This window comes from Rutidosis leptorrhynchoides, chromosome 8, assembly GCF_046630445.1.
Source record: "Rutidosis leptorrhynchoides isolate AG116_Rl617_1_P2 chromosome 8, CSIRO_AGI_Rlap_v1, whole genome shotgun sequence".
Classification (NCBI taxonomy): domain Eukaryota; kingdom Viridiplantae; phylum Streptophyta; class Magnoliopsida; order Asterales; family Asteraceae; genus Rutidosis; species Rutidosis leptorrhynchoides.
Window position 1 is genome coordinate 175,683,774 of NC_092340.1, and position 20,332 is coordinate 175,704,105.

Here is a 20,332-nt window from a genome sequence, read left to right on the forward strand (position 1 = left end):
CTCGGTAGTGGGTAGCGGTTCTTGATGGTAAGTTTGTTCAACTCTCGGTAGTCGATACACAACCTGAATGTACCATCTTTCTTCTTGACAAACAAAACAGGAGCTCCCCACGGTGATGTGCTTGGTCGAATGAAACCACGCTCTAAAAGTTCTTGTAATTGGCTTTGCAGTTCTTTCATCTCGCTGGGTGCGAGTCTGTAAGGAGCACGAGCTATTGGTGCAGCTCCTGGTACAAGATCTATTTGAAATTCAACGGATCGATGTGGGGGTAATCCCGGTAATTCTTTCGGAAATACATCGGGAAATTCTTTTGCAATGGGAACATCATTGATGCTCTTTTCTTCAGTTTGTACTTTCTCGACGTGTGCTAGAACAGCATAGCAACCTTTTCTTATTAGTTTTTGTGCCTTCAAATTACTAATAAGATGTAGCTTCGTGTTGCCCTTTTCTCCGTACACCATTAAGGGTTTTCCTTTTTCTCGTATAATGCGAATTGCATTTTTGTAACAAACGATCTCTGCTTTTACTTCTTTCAACCAGTCCATACCGATTATCACATCAAAACTCCCTAACTCTACTGGTATCAAATCAATCTTAAATGTTTCGCTAACCAGTTTAATTTCTCGATTCTGACATATATTATCTGCTGAAATTAATTTACCATTTGCTAATTCAAGTAAAAATTTACTATCCAAAGGCGTCAATGGACAACTTAATTTAGCACAAAAATCTCTACTCATATAGCTTCTATCCGCACCCGAATCAAATAAAACGTAAGCATATTTATTGTCAATAAGAAACGTACCCGTAACAAGCTCCGGGTCTTCCTGTGCCTCTGCCGCAATAATATTGAAAACTCTTCCGCGGCCTTGTCCATTCGTGTTCTCCTGGTTCGGGCAATTTCTAATAATGTGGCCCAGTTTTCCACATTTATAACAAACTACATTGGCATAACTTGCTCCAACACTACTTACTCCGCCATTACTCGTTCCGACACCATTTGTTCCTTTCGTTCTATTAACCCCTGGTTCGTAGACCTCACACTTCACCGCGCTATGACCATTTCTTTTACACTTGTTGCAAAATTTGGTGCAGAACCCCGAGTGATACTTTTCACACCTTTGGCATAACTGCTTCTGATTGTTGTTGTTGTTGCGGTTATTATTGTTGTTGGGATGATTGTTGTAGTTGCTATTGTTGTTGTTGTTGTTGTTGTTGTTGTTGTTGGGCCGTTTGTTGTAGTTGCGATTGATGTTGCGATTGTTGGGATAATTGTTGCGATTATTGTTGTAATTGATGTTGTTGTTGTATTGGTGATTCTTATCACCGTTTTCCTCCCACTTTCTTTTGACTTGCTTCACATTGGCCTCTTCAGCACTCTGTTCTTTAATTCTTTCTTCAATCTGGTTCACTAGTTTGTGAGCCATTCTACATGCCTGTTGTATGGAGGCGGGCTCGTGTGAACTTATATCTTCTTGGATTCTTTCCGGTAATCCTTTCACAAACGCGTCAATCTTCTCTTCCTCATCTTCGAATGCTCCCGGACACAATAGGCACAATTCTGTGAATCGTCTTTCGTACGTGGTAATATCAAATCCTTGGGTTCGTAACCCTCTAAGTTCTGTCTTGAGCTTATTGACCTCGGTTCTGGGACGGTACTTCTCGTTCATCAAGTGCTTGAATGCTAACCACGGTAGTGCGTACGCATCGTCTTGTCCCACTTGCTCTAGATAGGTATTCCACCATGTTAACGCAGAACCTGTGAAGGTATGCGTAGAGTACTTCACTTTGTCCTCTTCAGTACACTTACTTATGGCAAACACCGATTCAACCTTCTCGGTCCACCGTTTCAATCCGATCGGTCTTTCGGTTCCATCAAATTCCAAAGGTTTGCAGGCAGTGAATTCTTTGTAGGTGCATCCTACACGATTTCCTGTACTGCTAGATCCAAGGTTATTGTTGGTATGTAGCGCAGCCTGTACTGCGGCTATGTTTGAAGCTAGAAAAGTACGGAATTCCTCTTCATTCATATTCACGGTGTGTCGAGTAGTCGGTGCCATTTCCTTCAAATAGTCAAATGGAACAAGTTAATCATACAGAATATTAAGAGTAGTTAATAGTATTTCGTAGCATAATATGAACTCAGTTATAAAAGCTTTTTCTTCATATTAGCGTTTTATAAGTTTAAATTCGGGTAGTACCTACCCGTTAAGTTCATACTTAGTAGCTAATATACAATTCAACTACTACAATTCTATATGAAAAACTGATTATAATAATATTTCGCGTTCAAACTTTTACACAATATTTTACAAACTTACAATACCGCTTATTTTACATATAGCATGAAATATAGCACACAATAAATTTGATACAAGATGGTTGTGAAGATAATTCTACCTAGTACACAAGTCGTTCAGCAAAGGCAATAAAGACACGTAATTCATACGTCCAGAAACAAGTCATGCATTCTGGTTTTACTAGGATTACTTCCCATCCTTGGTCTTTTGGAACATAACCGTTATGGCCGTTGATAAGACAGCGTGTTGTAACGTCGTCAAAGGGACGAGGGTTACGTAATGTCCAACAGTCCCGTAACAATCTAAAAACCTCATTTCTTACCCCAATTACCGACTCCGTCACTTGTGGAAACGTTTTGTTTAATAGTTGTAGCCCGATGTTCTTGTTCTCACTTTGGTGAGAAGCGAACATTACTAATCCGTAAGCATAACATGCTTCTTTATGTTGCATGTTAGCCGCTTTTTCTAAATCACGAAGTCCAATATTCGGATATATTGAGTCAAAATAATTTCTTAACCCATTGCGTAAAATAGCATTTGGGTTCCCCGCAATATATGCGTCAAAGTAAACACATCGTAACTTATGGATTTCCCAATGTGATATCCCCCATCTTTCGAATGAAAGCCTTTTATAAACCAAGGCATTCTTGGAACGTTCTTCGAATGTCTTACAAACTGATCTCGCCTTAAATAGTTGTGCTGAAGAATTCTGACCGACTCTAGACAAGATTTCATCAATCATGTCTCCGGGTAGGTCTCTTAAAATATTGGGTTGTCTATCCATTTTGTGTTTTTATACTGTAAAATAGACAAGAGTTAGATTAATAAAAAAAATACTTATTAATACAAGCAATTTTTACATATATCATAAAGCATATGCACACTATATTACTTATATTACACCACACGAATACAACTATCTTATTCCGACTCGCTTATTTCTTCTTCTTCAGTTTTGGTTCGTTTTGCCAAGTTTCTAGGGATATATGATGTTCTCCTAATATGAGCCGTCGTTATCCACATTGGTTTAGAAAAACCTGGTGGTTTAGAGGTTCCCGGGTCATTGTTACAACTTAAGGACTTCGGGGGTTGACGATACATATAAAGTTCATCGGGGTTGGAATTAGATTTCTCTATTTTTATGCCCTTTCCCTTATTATTTTCTTTTGCCTTTTTAAATTCAGTTGGGGTAATTTCTATAACATGATCGGAATTCTCGTCGGAATCCGATTCATCGGAGAATTGGTACTCCTCCCAATATTTTGCTTCCTTGGCGGAAACACCATTGACCATAATTAACCTTGATCGGTTGGTTGAGGATTTTCTTTTACTTAACCGTTTTATTATTTCCCCCACCGGTTCTATTTCTTCATCCGGTTCCGATTCTTCTTCCGGTTCCTCTTCTTCTTCCGGTTCCGACTCTTCTTCCGGTTCCTCTTCGGGAACTTGTGAATCAGTCCACGAATTATTCCAATTTACATTTGACTCTTCATTATTATTAGGTGAGTCAATGGGACTTGTTCTAGAGGTAGACATCTATCACATAATATCAAACGCGTTAAGAGATTAATATATCACATAATATTCACATGTTAAAAAATATATAGTTTCCAACAAAATTTGTTAAGCAATCATTTTTCAAGTAAACACGGTCGAAGTCCAGACTCACTAATGCATCCTAACAAACTAGATAAGACACACTAATGCAAAATTCTGGTTCTCTAAGACCAACGCTCGGATACCAACTGAAATGTCCCGTTCTTATTGATTAAAAATGTTCCATATTAATTGATTTCGTTGCGAGTTTTGACCTCTATATGAGATGTTTTTCAAAGACTGCATTCATTTTTAAAACAAACCATAACCTTTATTTCATAGATAAAGGCTTTAAAAAGCTTTACGTAGATTATCAAATAATGATAATCTAAAATATCCTGTTTACACACGACCATTACATAATAGTTTACAATACAAATATGTTACAACAAAATAAGTTTCCTGAATGCAGTTTTTACACAATATCATACAAGCATGGACTCCAAATCTCGTCCTTATTTAAGTATGCGACAGCGAAAGCTCTTAATAATCACCTGAGAATAAACATGCTTAAAACGTCAACAAAAATGTTGGTGAGTTATAGGTTTAACCTATATATACCAAATCATAATAATAGACCACAAGATTTCATATTTCAATACACATCCCATACATAGAGATAAAAATCATTCATATGGTGAACACCTGGTAACCGACATTAACAAGATGCATATATAAGAATATCCCCATCATTCCGGGACACCCTTCGGATATGATATAAATTTCGAAGTACTAAAGCATCCGGTACTTTGGATGGGGTTTGTTAGGCCCAATAGATCTATCTTTAGGATTCGCGTCAATTAGGGTGTCTGTTCCCTAATTCTTAGATTACCAGACTTAATAAAAAGGGGCATATTCGATTTCGATAATTCAACCATAGAATGTAGTTTCACGTACTTGTGTCTATTTTGTAAATCATTTATAAAACCTGCATGTATTCTCATCCCAAAAATATTAGATTTTAAAAGTGGGACTATAACTCACTTTCACAGATTTTTACTTCGTTGGGAAGTAAGACTTGGCCACTGGTTGATTCACGAACCTATAACAATATATACATATATATCAAAGTATGTTCAAAATATATTTACAACACTTTTAATATATTTTGATGTTTTAAGTTTATTAAGTCAGCTGTCCTCGTTAGTAACCTACAACTAGTTGTCCACAGTTAGATGTACAGAAATAAATCGATAAATATTATCTTGAATCAATCCACGACCCAGTGTATACGTATCTCAGTATTGATCACAACTCAAACTATATATATTTTGGAATCAACCTCAACCCTGTATAGCTAACTCCAACATTCACATATAGAGTGTCTATGGTTGTTCCGAAATATATATAGATGTGTCGACATGATAGGTCGAAACATTGTATACGTGTCTATGGTATCTCAAGATTACATAATATACAATACAAGTTGATTAAGTTATGGTTGGAATAGATTTGTTACCAATTTTCACGTAGCTAAAATGAGAAAAATTATCCAATCTTGTTTTAAACATAACTTCTTCATTTTAAATCCGTTTTGAGTGAATCAAATTGCTATGGTTTCATATTGAACTATATTTTATGAATCTAAACAGAAAAAGTATAGGTTTATAGTCGGAAAAATAAGTTACAAGTCGTTTTTGTAAAGGTAGTCATTTCAGTCGAAAGAACGACGTCTAGATGACCATTTTAGAAAACATACTTCCACTTTGAGTTTAACCATAATTTTTGGATATAGTTTCATGTTCATAATAAAAATCATTTTCCCAGAATAACAACTTTTAAATCAAAGTTTATCATAGTTTTTAATTAACTAACCCAAAACAGCCCGCGGTGTTACTACGACGGCGTAAATCCGGTTTTACGGTGTTTTTCTTGTTTCCAGGTTTTAAATCATTAAGTTAGCATATCATATAGATATAGAACATGTGTTTAGTTGATTTTAAAAGTCAAGTTAGAAGGATTAACTTTTGTTTGCGAACAAGTTTAGATTAACTAAACTATGTTCTAGTGATTACAAGTTTAAACCTTCGAATAAGATAGCTTTATATGTATGAATCGAATGATGTTATGAACATCATTACTACCTTAAGTTCCTTGGATAAACCTACTGGAAAAGAGAAAAATGGATCTAGCTTCAACGGATCCTTGGATGGCTCGAAGTTCTTGAAGCAGAATCATGACACGAAAACAAGTTCAAGTAAGATCATCACTTGAAATAAGATTGTTATAGTTATAGAAATTGAACCAAAGTTTGAATATGATTATTACCTTGTATTAGAATGATAACCTACTGTAAGAAACAAAGATTTCTTGAGGTTGGATGATCACCTTACAAGATTGGAAGTGAGCTAGCAAACTTGAAAGTATTCTTGATTTTATGTAACTAGAACTTGTAGAATATATGAAGAACACTTAGAACTTGAAGATAGAACTTGAGAGAGATCAATTAGATGAAGAATATTGAAGAATGAAAGTGTTTGTAGGTGTTTTTGGTCGTTGGTGTATGGATTAGATAAAAAGGATATGTAATTTTGTTTTCATGTAAATAAGTCATGAATGATTACTCATATTTTTGTAATTTTATGAGATATTTCATGCTAGTTGCCAAATGATGGTTCCCACATGTGTTAGGTGACTCACATGGGCTGCTAAGAGTTGATCATTGGAGTGTATATACCAATAGTACATACATCTAAAAGCTGTGTATTGTACGAGTACGAATACGAGTGCATACGAGTAGAATTGTTGATGAAACTGAACGAGGATGTAATTGTAAGCATTTTTGTTAAGTAGAAGTATTTTGATAAGTGTATTGAAGTCTTTCAAAAGTGTATAAATACATATTAAAACACTACATGTATATACATTTTAACTGAGTCGTTAAGTCATCGTTAGTCGTTACATGTAAGTGTTGTTTTGAAACCTTTAGGTTAACGATCTTGTTAAATGTTGTTAACCCAATGTTTATAATATCAAATGAGATTTTAAATTATTATATTATCATGATATTATCATGTATGAATATCTCTTAATATGATATATATACATTAAATGTCTTTACAACGATAATCGTTACATATATGTCTCGTTTAAAAATCATTAAGTTAGTAGTCTTGTTTTTACATATGTAGTTCATTGTTAATATACTTAATGATATGTTTACTTATCATAGTATCATGTTAACTATATATATTTCCATATATATGTCATCATATAGTTTTTACAAGTTTTAACGTTCGTGAATCACCGGTCAACTTGGGTGGTCAATTGTCTATATGAAATATATTTCAATTAATCAAGTCTTAACAAGTTTGATTGCTTAACATGTTGGAAACATTTAATCATGTAAATATCAATCTCAATTAATATATATAAACATGGAAAAGTTCGGGTCACTACATTTTTAAACCTTTATTTATGAAATAAAGGTTATGGTTTGTTTTAAAATGAATGCAGTTTTTGAAAAACGTCTCATATAGAGGTCAAAACCTCGCAACGAAATCAATTAATATGGAACGTTTTTAATCAATAAGAACGGGACATTTCATCTAGTGGATTCTAAACTTGTTCGTAAACAAAGTTAATCCTTCTAACTTAACTTTTAAAATCAACTAAACACATGTTCTATATCTATATGATATGCTAACGTAATGATTTAAAACCTGGAAACACGAAGAACATCGTAAAATCGGACATACGCCGTCATAGTGAAACCGGGGGCTGTTTTGGGTTAGATAATTAAAAACTATGATTACCTTTGATTTAAAAGTTGTTCTTCTAGGAAAATGATTTTTCTTATGAACATGAAACTATATCCAAAAATCATGGTTAAACTCAAAGTGGAAGTATGTTTTTCAAAATGGTCATCAAGACGTCGCTCTTTCGACTGAAATGACTACCTCTTACAAAAATGACTTGTAACTTGTATTTCCGACTATAAACTTATATTTTTTCTGTTTAGTTTCATAAATTTCAGTTCATTATGAAACCATAGCAACTTGATTCACTCAAAACGGATTTAAAACGAAGAAGTTATGGGTAAAACAAAATTGGTTAAAAATAATTAATTTGACTACGGGATGAATTTACAAAAACCCATACTAACCATAACTTAACTAACTTATATTGTATCATACATGTAGTCTAACATATATTATGTAACCTTGATAGACCATAGACACGTATACAATGTTTTGACATATCATATCGACGTCATCTATATATATTATTTGGAACAACCCTAGACACTCTATATGCGATAATGTTCGAGTTAGCTATACAGGGTTGAGGTTGATTCCAAAATAATATATATACTTTGAGTTGTGATTGAGTCTAAGACTTGTATACACTGGGTTGTGGATTGATTCGAGATAATATATATTGATTTATTTATGTACTACTAACTGTGGACAACTAATTGTGGACTACTAACGTTGGACTATTAACTTAACAGACTTAAATCAATAAAACATAATAAAAAAATGTTGTGAATATATTTCAATCATACTGTGATATATATGTATATATTTGTTATAGGTTCGTGAATCGACCCGTGGCCAAGTCTTATTTCCGACGATTTGAAAATCTGTGAAAGTGAGTTATAGTCCCATTTTTACTATCTAATATTTTTTGAGATGAGAATACATGCAGTTTTATAAATGTATTACAAAATAGACACAAGTACTTGAAACAAAATTCTATGTTGGATTATCGAAATCGAATATCGCCCTTTTTAGCTTGGTAACCTAAGAATTAGGGAACAATACCCCTAATTGACGCGAATCCTAAAGATAGATCTATGGGCCTAACAAACCCCATCCGAGATACGGATGGTTTAGTATTTCAATTTTTATACAGACGAGAGGATTCTGTTATACAGACGAGAGTATTCTGTTTTGGGGATATTCTATATGCATCTTGTTAATGTCGGTTACCAGGTATTCATCATATAAATGATTTTTATCTCTATGCATTTTGTGAAATGCCTGATATGAGATGGATGTTTATGGAAAATGAAATCTTGTGGTCTATTATTACAATTTGATATATATAGATTAAATCTATAACTCACCAACATTTTTGTTAACTTTTAAAACATGTTTATTCTCATGTGATTATTAAGAGCTTTCGCTGTTGCATGCTAATTAAAGACAAGAATTGGAGTCAGCATGCTTGTATGATATTGTTTAAAAACTGCATTCGGAAAATAAATTGTTGTAAAATATTATTGTAAACCATTATGAAATGGTCGTGTGTAAAAGCAGAATTTTAGATTATCATTACTTGATAATCTATGTTATGTCTATTAAACCTTTATCGATAGAATAAAGGTTATGGTTTGTTTTAAAAAAAACGAATGCAGTCTTTGAAAAACGTCTCATATAGAGGTCAAAACCTCGCAACGAAATCAATTAATATGAAACGTTTATAATCAATATGAACGGGACATTTCACAACCTACTAAAATTTTTTTTTTGTATAATAATAAACCATTCACGCGCCATCCGAATGATCGAAAGATGTAAACCATTTCATACAACCCATTTAAACGTACAACATGTTTAAAGTTTACATCATGGGCACGAAGGCCCTTAATCAAAAGTAATACAAGTCCGACCGATAAATGATAGTATTAAACCAAATGACACTCGAGCATGGTTTGGGGCTAAACTACCCAAAACATTAGGTCGACTTCCAAAAGCTTCTACTAGCAACCAACATGAGGTTAATTAATTCCCGACAACCCCTTTCCCTTTCTCCACATTCGTACCTAAAAATATAAACAACGAGAGGGGTAAGCAAAGCTTAGTGAGTGCAACAATTATACATACATATATATAACCCATCTATTTGCAAGTACACCCACCGAATACCTCATACGAACTTATAATTCAAATAGCATGTCATCATATTCATAATGCTAACAATTGGTACCATATCACAAAACCGCATTAGCATATATTCATCACAATATATATAATATGCTAAATAATAAACAACAACAACACAATATGGTTAACCATAAATGCTATGGTCCTACCGGCTCATGGTTCACACCATACGTAATGCTAGGATGCTACCGGCTCGTGGTTCACGCCACTACGCATTTGAGTCATACTCTTTTATAGTGCTACCGGCTAGTGGTTCACACTTTAGAACTACCAGCTCGTGGTTCACGCCTCATTTTATAGTGCTACCGGCTCGTGGTTCACACTTCATTTTATAGTGCTACCGGCTCGTGGTTCACACTTGATGCTATCGGCTCGTGGTTCACATCTTGACACTCGTCACACACATGTTATGGTACTACCGGCTCATTGGTTCATATCATAATGTTCACAAATAAATACGCCATATACATATATGCATAATTATTCCACTCACCTTATCGACTAGGCGATGGATTAACAACTCTGCCAGCTTCAACGCAAAGTACCTAATACATTAAGTACTCACGTTAATATACAAACTAGTGGAACTAACCACCAACACTTCACTCTTGAGCATTTAATGACTTGCTTGCATTAAATGAGCCATTACACCAAAACCGCCCATTAATGGCTAAGACTCATCATACATCACTAAAAGCTAGTGATTAAAGTCCCACAACAAGGACTAACACCATTTATACATACAACACCAACTTACAAGACCAAATCCTAGATTACAAAACCTTAGGGTTTCCTTACATCAATTTAACCTAAGTTCAGCCATTTAACCCCCAAATGGGTCTTACAAGTCCCAAATGAACAAACCCTGGCAATAAATCAATTAAAACTCAAAACACGGAGTTAAGACTTAACAATACAATCACAACATAGCTAGAGACGTAGGAAATAACTTTAAAACTCGGACTTGGGTGAGATTTGGTCTCCTTCTTCTCCAAATGAGCTCTCTCTCACTAGAACCCTAACTCTCTCTCTCTCTCTCTCTCTCTCTCTCTCTAAATTGAATGTGATGTAGTTGGAAGAGTGTTTAATGAGTTAGGATAAGCTTAAATATGCTTTTAAATCTCCAAAACCGGCCACAAGTGAAAAGACCAATACACCCCTAAAAGGTGCCATTTAATTCGGATCAAAAATGTCAAACAACGACAGTTTTCGCGTTTCACGACACTTGGTCGCGTTTCGTGACACCAGGATGCGACACCCATAATTCAAATGCTATAAACCAGACATAAGTGGGTTCCGAGAAATGTCGCGTTTCGACACGCCATGTCGCGACCCGCGACACAACAGAACGCGATAGATTAGCCTAAAACGCGATAGTTTAATTAGAAATCCTTGGCTCACCCATTGTCGCATTTCAATCAACTTTGTCGCATCTCGCGACACTCCCAGACATGACATGCACACCCAAAATGCGATAGAAGGCCTTATCAAACAACGTTCAACATTTTCAAGATTTAAACTATAAATAATCGTTTGCGGTTAATATTAAATATTTACAAGGTTAAATGCGTACCTTTAGACCACGTACGAGGAAAACGGGGTGTTACACTTAGTCCGGCTCAAAATGGTTCCTAGGTTATACATTGGACACCACGATTTACCTATTAATAATAAAGTGCATAACTCATAATAAAAACCATCATCCATTAATTAAAAATGCTTATTGCATTTTCATCCATGACAAATCGAAAAGATATTATTATACTGGTTATATTTTTAAGAGTTCATACATCATACATGATACTCATGAAAATAAAAGCTCATTTAAACTATCAAAGCAACATTCAAATGATTATACCAAATATTGTGAAATGATTGCCCTAAGAAGCATGGACTACTAACGGTATAGAGCTTATTCTTATTGCGCTTAACTCCAAATCTCATGGAGATGATTGTCATAAAAAAATTCATCCATCAATTAATTTTAACTTAATACTTATGCACTCTAATATTAATGTAGACAAGGTCATGAGTTTGGCTATTTAAGAAGCTAAAGTGGAGAAATACACAAGCATACATATGATTCTAGTTATAATTGAAAATTTAATTTAAACTTAAGACTTAAAATGTTAGATTTATCTTTGTACAAATCAGTGCGCGTTACGATTAAACCCTATAAAGTTTGATTGATTTAATATTCCTAACCGCCTTTTAAACTAATTTTATCCGTGTCAAGACCACCCCGATATACCAAAATTCCGATAGAAACTACCCATTTAATATTTCTTTTGATACATTACCAAGGTAAAATTTATAAATAAGTGTTAATCTTTGAAAAAATTTGAAGATAATTTTCAGCTGAAAACACAAGATTAACCAAAGTATTGTCAAAACATCTCATTAAATACTATGTTTGATAAAAATGCCTAAGGGAGTAAATTTTTTAATATTTAAATCTGACAAGCAAAACTTAAATGTGTGGGGATTTGATAACTCCAATTATACATATTTTACATCATTTATTTGGACGTTTTTTTATATAAATTTAGTCAATCTTATGAACTTTTGATGCTTTATTATGTAAATGTTGATTATAGGGTCATATGCGAAAAATTGGTGAAAAAGGAGCTAAATATTGAAGAAATGCTGAAAATCTTGCGTGCTGTCATGGTTTTGGCCATATCTTGAGCATCCGAACTCCGTTTTAGACGAATTTACTGTCAAAATGACCGAGAGAAAGAGATATGCAACTTGGTCAAGGAAGTCGCCAACTAGGTTCAAGGAATCCACTGGCTTGGGTCAAGGAAGCCGTCGGCTTGGGTAAAAAAGTCAAACTTTTACCGTATATGGTTTTCTTGCCGTGCAAGCCAAGTTATAAAGTGAAGCCGCCAGCTAGACATTTGAAGCCACCGGCTTGGGCCTAAAACGTGCTTTCTTGTGCGTGAAGATTAAGTTTTGATTGGAGAAAAAGTAACCACCAAGGGAAGACACCGGCTTCGACGAAGCACCGGCTTGGGCACGATTTTTGAGATCTATAAATACTGGTAGAATTTTACAGTTTTATTGTAACTCTTCATAATTTACTTTCAATATATGAATTCTTTAGCTTTTAGGGTTTATTTTAGGGTGTACATTCAATATAAAGTTGTTCTGTTGCATTGTATTCAAGTTTTATTCAGGTTATGAAAGTTTTTCTTCTTCTTTTATTTCTTTGTAAGTTATAATCTTATTTACTTTATCGTATCTCTTTTAATTATGTTATTCTTTAGTGTTAATTGGCTCAAACATTATTTGAAGGGTCCTAGCTACGCCATGCGTTCAATAAAAAATCTGGAAAGGAAAGCAGCAGGGATGACAAAAGGAGAGCGCTTTCCTGCACTGAAAAAAAGGACCTAAGAGAAGAGCGTTGATAAGGCTAAAAAGGAACATATATTTCATAGCAATATCCCTTCTAAATAATAGGTTTTCATATGTAATTGTATTATATTTTCATTGTAATTGTTTAAATAAATAAGTACGAAGACAAAAGGCGAAAACGAAGATTTGAAGATACAAACGTCCAAAAAGCTCAAATGTACAAGATACAATTCAAAAGGTTCAATTTATTGATGAGAAACGTCTAAAAATGACAAGAGTACAAGTTACAAAACGCAAAGTACAAGATATTAAGTTATACGAAAGGACGTTCGAAAATCCAAAACCGGTACCCGAGCCAACTATCAACGCTCGACGCAACGGAGCTGAAAGTACAAGTCAACTATGCACAAGAATATAAAATAATATTTAAATAATTCATAATAAGAATAATAATAAATAATAAAAAGTTGTTAATTGAGCATAGTTAAGGGGTCATAAGTGAAAATTTCAATTCAATATTTGCCTATAAAAGGCAATTCATTTGATCGATTTATGTACACCTTTTCTTCTTTCTTTCTCTTTACATGTAATATATATATATTTATAATTATAATTTTAATTTTAGTTTAAGTTTAATAATAATTGGGTTATTGTAAGGAATGTTTTACGGGTTTTAAAGTCGAAACTCTGTCCATGTAACGCTACATGATTAATAATCACTGTAAGTTATGTTCTTCCTTTTTAAATTAATGTCTCGTAACTAAGTTATTATTATGCTTATTTAAGCCGAAGTAATCGTGATGTTTGACTAAATATTAAGACGGGGTTATTGGATTTTGTACCATAATTAAGGTTTGGGCAAAAGACCGACACTTGTGGAAATTGGACTATTGACTATTAATAGATGGGGGGTATTGTCTAATTGAGTGACAACTCATTGGAGTCTGTCGAACCTATCTTCATATTAATTATCCTAATAATTAATAATGATTATGGTTGTCCTATTTAGTGACGTTCATATGGAATCTATTATAATCATTTAATTAATTATTCGGGTTGGGTAATTGATTATTCAAACTGATCAAGTGGGTAAATTAATATTCATATCTAATCAAAACAGGGGTAGATTACATACAGTGATAACTGGTGTAATTGTTGACAGAAGTGATAACTGCGTCACAGTTTAAATCCTTAATTAGTTGGAATATTTGACTTCGGGTATAAGGGTAATTTGGCGAGGACACTCGCACTTTATATTTATGACCGATGGACTATTATGGATAAAAACCAGATAGGTATCAAATAAACCATGACAAAGGACAATTAACCCGAGTAACAATTAATTAAAATCAAAACGTTAAACATCATGATTACGGAAGTTTAAATAAGCATAATCCTTTTATTTCATATTCTATCGCAATTTTATTTATTGTTATTTTATTTATCATCATTTATATATTTTACGCACTTTAATTATTGTCATTTATCTTTACGCTTAAAAATATAAAATCGACAAACCGGTCATTAAACGGTAAAAAACCCCCTTTTATAATAATATTACTACTTATATATATATATATATATATATATATATATATATATATATATATATATATATATATATATATATATATATATATATATATATATATATAATATAGTTTTATAAAAATATAGTACGTAATCACTAGCTCCCTGTGGAACGAACCGGACTTACTAAAAACTACACTACTCTACGATTAGGTACACTGCCTATAATGTTGTAGCAAGGTTTAGGTATATTCCATCCGTAAATTAATATAACTTGTATCATATTTTGTAGTATTTTGTATTAAAAATAATACTATTTCGTACCCTCACGCTACATCATCAAGTTTTTGGCGCCGCTGCCGGGGAGCGCTAAAACGCTATATTTTTAATTTATATCTGTAAAAATATAGTTATAAAAAAAAAGTAATTTCGGGGACACTTTTTGTGTTTTCACGGGGTATTTAAGTTTTTTTTTTTTAGTTTTTGATTGATTAAAGATATATTAATTTAAATATAATAATTTAATAAATATAATAATATAATAATATTGAAATAAAATATAATAATATAATAATATTTTAGAATCAAATTTGATACGTAAAAGTTTTAAAAGTTTTAAAAAGTCATATTTATTAAATATTTCAGGGGTATATTATGTAACTTATAATTAATAATTTCTATCATGTCGCTTTCATGTGAATAGTAAATTAATTAATTTCTTTTCATTTACTATTCATGAATAGTAAATGAGTTAAAAAAAAGTTTTGAAAAAAAATAATAATAATAAAAAAATTATTAATTCCTTTAAAAAAATAAAAAAATAAAAAAAAATTGTGTAAAAAAAATCGTTTTTTTTAAAGAAAAAAAATTCGTATTAAAAAAAAATTGTAAAAAAAATCATTTTTTTAAAAAAAAAAGGTTTTAAAAAAAAATATATAAAAACAATTTTTAAAAAAAAATTTAAAATCCTTAAAAAACGAAATATAAAAAAAATTAAAAAAAATTAAAAAAAAAAGTTTTTTTTTTATTACCTTTAGATTTTTAGACTCTAGTTACAATTTTTAGTATTAAGTTTAGTTTTGCCATAGTTATTTTTATTTCTAGAATTTTTAGGTTTGGCGTAAAATCCCTTAAGTGCTTATTCCTTAGACTAAGATTTATGTGCTTTAGAATTTTGCGATGCCGTTTTTCGCGCTACTTTCTTATTTTTATTTTTCGACGCCTATTTTTCGACCTTTTATTTTTCGACCTTTTTCGACGCGTTTTTTTTCTTTCTTATTTCTCGCTATTCTAGTTTTAGGATAAGATTTTTATTCTACTTCTTATCTAAATTTCTTAAAATTACGAAAATTTATTTTAAGTGGTTAAATTGATAGACATCAAAATTTTCTGGTTCGTAGTAATAGTTGGATTTGTACGTGGACCGGGTTATTGGAGCCAAACAGTACTCAATTATATTGAGACCAAACGAATCCTGCCCCTCTGCTGCATCTTTTGGCTATTCGAAATGTGGGCAAAATCAGAAAACTCTATTAATTGGATAACTTATATAATTTTTCTTTCCTTTTAAAAACTAATAGGATATTCAGTGAATGCACCGAGTAAAACGTTCACCACCTTTCATACGTTCACCACCTATAACTCGATTAAGACATCTAGCCAATATTTTCGCCGTTGATTTTTCTTGAGAATCATCATCTAGTCGACCAAGAACTCCAACTCAAATTTCCGATAATCCATCTTTTGAACCCGACCTCACAATTGAGAATCCGGAGAATATTCAGGGACAATTCCAAGATCCAGAACCACTAATCATTCCTCCTGAACCACAAACCATTAAATCAGAATCTTCTAGTGATTCGTATTCAACAAATTCAATTATGGAAAATCTGGAACCTCTAAGTATGGAAGACCGAATGAGAGCCACACGCACGGGCCAAGGTCACGCCATTATTAAGCCAGACATTAATGCGCCAGATTATGAAATCAAAGGACAAATCCTACACATGGTAACTAATCAGTGCCAATATAGTGGTACGCCGAAGGAAGATCCAAACGAACATCTTCGTACGTTTAATAGGATCTGTACACTATTCAAAATCTGAGAAGTTGAGGATGAACAGATCTATCTCATGTTGTTTCCCTGGACTTTAAAGGGAGAAGCCAAAGATTGGTTAGAATCGTTACCTGAAGGGGCGATTGACACATGGGATGTTTTAGTTGAGAAATTTCTTAAAAGATTCTTTCCGGCATCTAAAGCCGTGAGACTTCAAGGAGAAATTGTTACGTTCACACAAAAGTCAAATGAAACTCTATATGAGGCATGGACAAGATTTAGAAAGTTGTTGAGAGGATGTCCTCAACACGGTTTAGACACTTATCAAATAGTACAAATATTCTACCAAGGTGTCAACGTTGCTACACGAAAAGACATCGACATAACAGCTGGTGGTTCCATTATGAAGAAAACCGCAACTGAAGCTTACAAAATTATTGATAACACAGCCTCCCACTCTCATGAGTGGCACTAAGAGAAAGATATATATCGTTCATCTAAAGCGGCTAGAGCCGATTCTAGCCATAACTTTGATTCCGTTTCCGCAAAAATAGATGCTTTCGAGAGACGAATGGAAAAGATGAATAAAGATATTCACGCAATACGAATCAGTTGTGAGCAATGCGGTGGACCACACTTAATGAAAGACTGTCACATTGAACAAACGATGGAACAACGTGAGAATGTTGTCTACATGAACCAAAGGCTGGAAAATAGTTATCAGAATAATTATCAACCGCCAAGGCCAAACTTCAATCGAAATCAAAACATTCTTTACAATCCAAAAGGACCCGACAATAACTGGTATAACCAACAAGGTCCGAATAACCAACTAACTCAAAACAACACTTTCAATCAACAAAGACCTGGCTTGTATAAACCACCACAACAAACCGAAGAGAAAAAGTCAAATCTGGAAGAAGTGGTATTTAAGCTAGTTGAATTTCAAACACAATTTATTGAAACTCAAACTCAAACGAATGAGAGGTTTGATCAGTCATTTAGAACTCAACAAGCTTCTATTTTAAATCTAGAAAAACAAGTAGGTACTCTTGTTAGATTGATGAGTGAAAGGAAACAAGGAAAGCTACCGAGTAATACTGAAGTAAATCCTCGAAATGAAAATGTTAATATGGTTTCAACAAATTCTGAAAAACCAGCATCAGAAGATGGGGAGGTTTTATATGTAAGTAACAATGAAGAAGTTACACCACCACCACCACCACCCGAGTATGTAAAGCCAGTGGTGGCACCATACAGACCACCCATCCCGTTTCCAAGAAAAGGAGTTGAGTATGAGCAAGTAATAGGTAATAAAGTTTGTGATACCTCTGGAAAGAAGAAGAAGAAGAATAAAAAAGTTCAAGAAACAAAAACAGTAGAAGTGAACCCGGTGAAGACAATTCCACCAAATCCTCCACCTAGGGTAGGTGATCCGGGTGAATTTATTGTTCCTTGTCTACTTAGTGACTGTGTCATGTATGATGCACTAGCAGATTTAGGTTCAAGTGTGAGTGTTATGCCTCTTTCATTATATAAGAGATTAGGTGTAGGTGAGTTAACTCCAACGGATATGAGTGTTCGACTCCTTGATCAAACCATTAAGCACCCAGTTGGAATTGCTGACAACCTACCCGTTCAAGTAGGTAATTTAACCTTTCTAGTCGAATTCATTGTCATTGACATAGAAGAGGACTCAAACGTTCCTCTAATTTTAGGTCGACCATTCTTAGTGTCCACCGGGGCGTTATTTGATGTAAGAAAGGGTAGAATGACACTTAGTAATGATGAGAAATCGATCACCTTTATGATTCGAAAGTCTAAATATCCACAAACCAAAACCGTTGAGCCGACAAAAACGATTGGTAAGAACCATGTTGTTTTACCAACTCCAACGGTAATGCTTAACAATAATAGAACGCCTAAGTGTGGGGAAAATGAAGTAACACCTAATGATGACTTGATAATAAAGAACCCCATAGTTGATACGAAATTAAATGACCCCGTTATTAACAGTTCAATGAAGAAACTTTTTAAACGGGTTATTGATGCTAAAAGTAAGGGGAACTTTAAGTTATATAACCGGTTAGTATCCAATCTGTCACCTAAAGAAAAGGCGAAGCTAGTTGAATTTGTGGATATTACGGAAAAAGCTGGTCACTGGCTTAAAGCAAAAGTCACAGATATGCAAGTTGATTATGGTCCAAGAGAAATTGACGATGAAGTTAATCACAATTTCGACACCACATCTACCTAAGTGTGAGGAGATTCAAATATTCTAAAAAGAAAATGCTGTTTGGAGTTAGTTGTTCTGTTCTCGTGTAGTTCCGAGAATGGAATCCGATTAGTCTTTTCCACTAGCAGACACTAAAGAACTAGTTTTCTCCCCCCATTCTGAATTTTTTTGTTTTTTAGGTTTTATATGAAATTAATATGTTTTCTTTTTAAGTTTTGTGTGAATTTAAAAACAAAAATTTACTTTATTTCATTAAGTTGAAAAAAAATGATTTCTAAAATTCGTCGTGAGTTGAAGACTAGGTCGTTGAGCCGAAATTACTTTACCCTAGGGCGGGGCGAAAAATTTTGTCATCATTATTTTTAATTTTATTGATTTAAAGTATGCAAAAAAAAAAATATATTTGATTTTATAAATTTTTGAACGTGGGGTAATATACCCAACTTTAAAAATATGTATATATGTTTGTATTTGATCATGTAAACAACAGGGTAAAACAACGCACTTTCAAAGACTAACATTAAGTTCAGCAAAAGCTACTGATTTTGACGACAAGATGCAAAACAACAAATGTGATATAATAAATGAAGGAATGAACGATGAGGCGCGCCATCTATCATTCGACGAGTTTTGTAATTACAAACTGGGTATTTTTAATCACTTTCCTACACTAATCACCCTCATAAATTTATAATTATAGTCTGATTTCATGCAAATGAGGGCATTGCATGATCTCAAGTGTGGGGAAGGGTTATAAATTCTCTCGGGTTTATACTTGGCTTATTTTCTAAATATTATGAAAATTTTAAAATTTTTTAACTAAATGAATTCATAATCATGTTTATACATATTTATGAACGATAAAACTAGGTGTTAATGCCGAAATTATTGTTACCTCGGAATGGACATAAATTGAGAAACAACTAAAACGCTTGAATTTATTTATTAAGATATAAAAAGACGCATGAAAAAAGCCAAGTGTGGGGAGAATGTACCAAGTTATTCAATTAAAAACTATCTATCACATGTTTTTGTAAAGTTATTGCAGGTGCTTTTACTTTAGACTAAATTAACTGGTTTACCCGATTTACTGTAAGAAAGATGGATCTACACGATGAATCAATTCCATCATTAAAAGGAAGTAAAGTCTTCCGAAAAAGAAACCCGCTTCTTGATTTAGGTCATGAAGTTGTCGTCCAGGCCAGCTATAGGTTGACGAAAAATCTAGAAAAGTCATCTCTAAAATTAGCAGGAAATCCACGGACCTCAGCATCAAACAGGGTCGCCATGTGGTCAGATTTATCCTAACCATGAGAAGGATTTATCTCGCACAATGGGGGGGCACCGTGCAAATTAGCTTGATAAG

General features: G+C 33.4%; 1 non-coding gene across 1 annotated transcript; it reads right to left on the minus strand.

The window, feature by feature from the left end:
- Positions 1-16,938: 16,938 nt before the first annotated feature.
- LOC139865452 (small nucleolar RNA R71) lies at positions 16,939-17,045 on the minus strand. Its single transcript, XR_011764970.1, has one exon. It is a non-coding gene; the product is annotated as a small nucleolar RNA R71 (small nucleolar RNA).
- Between the last annotated feature and the right edge of the window lie 3,287 nt (positions 17,046-20,332).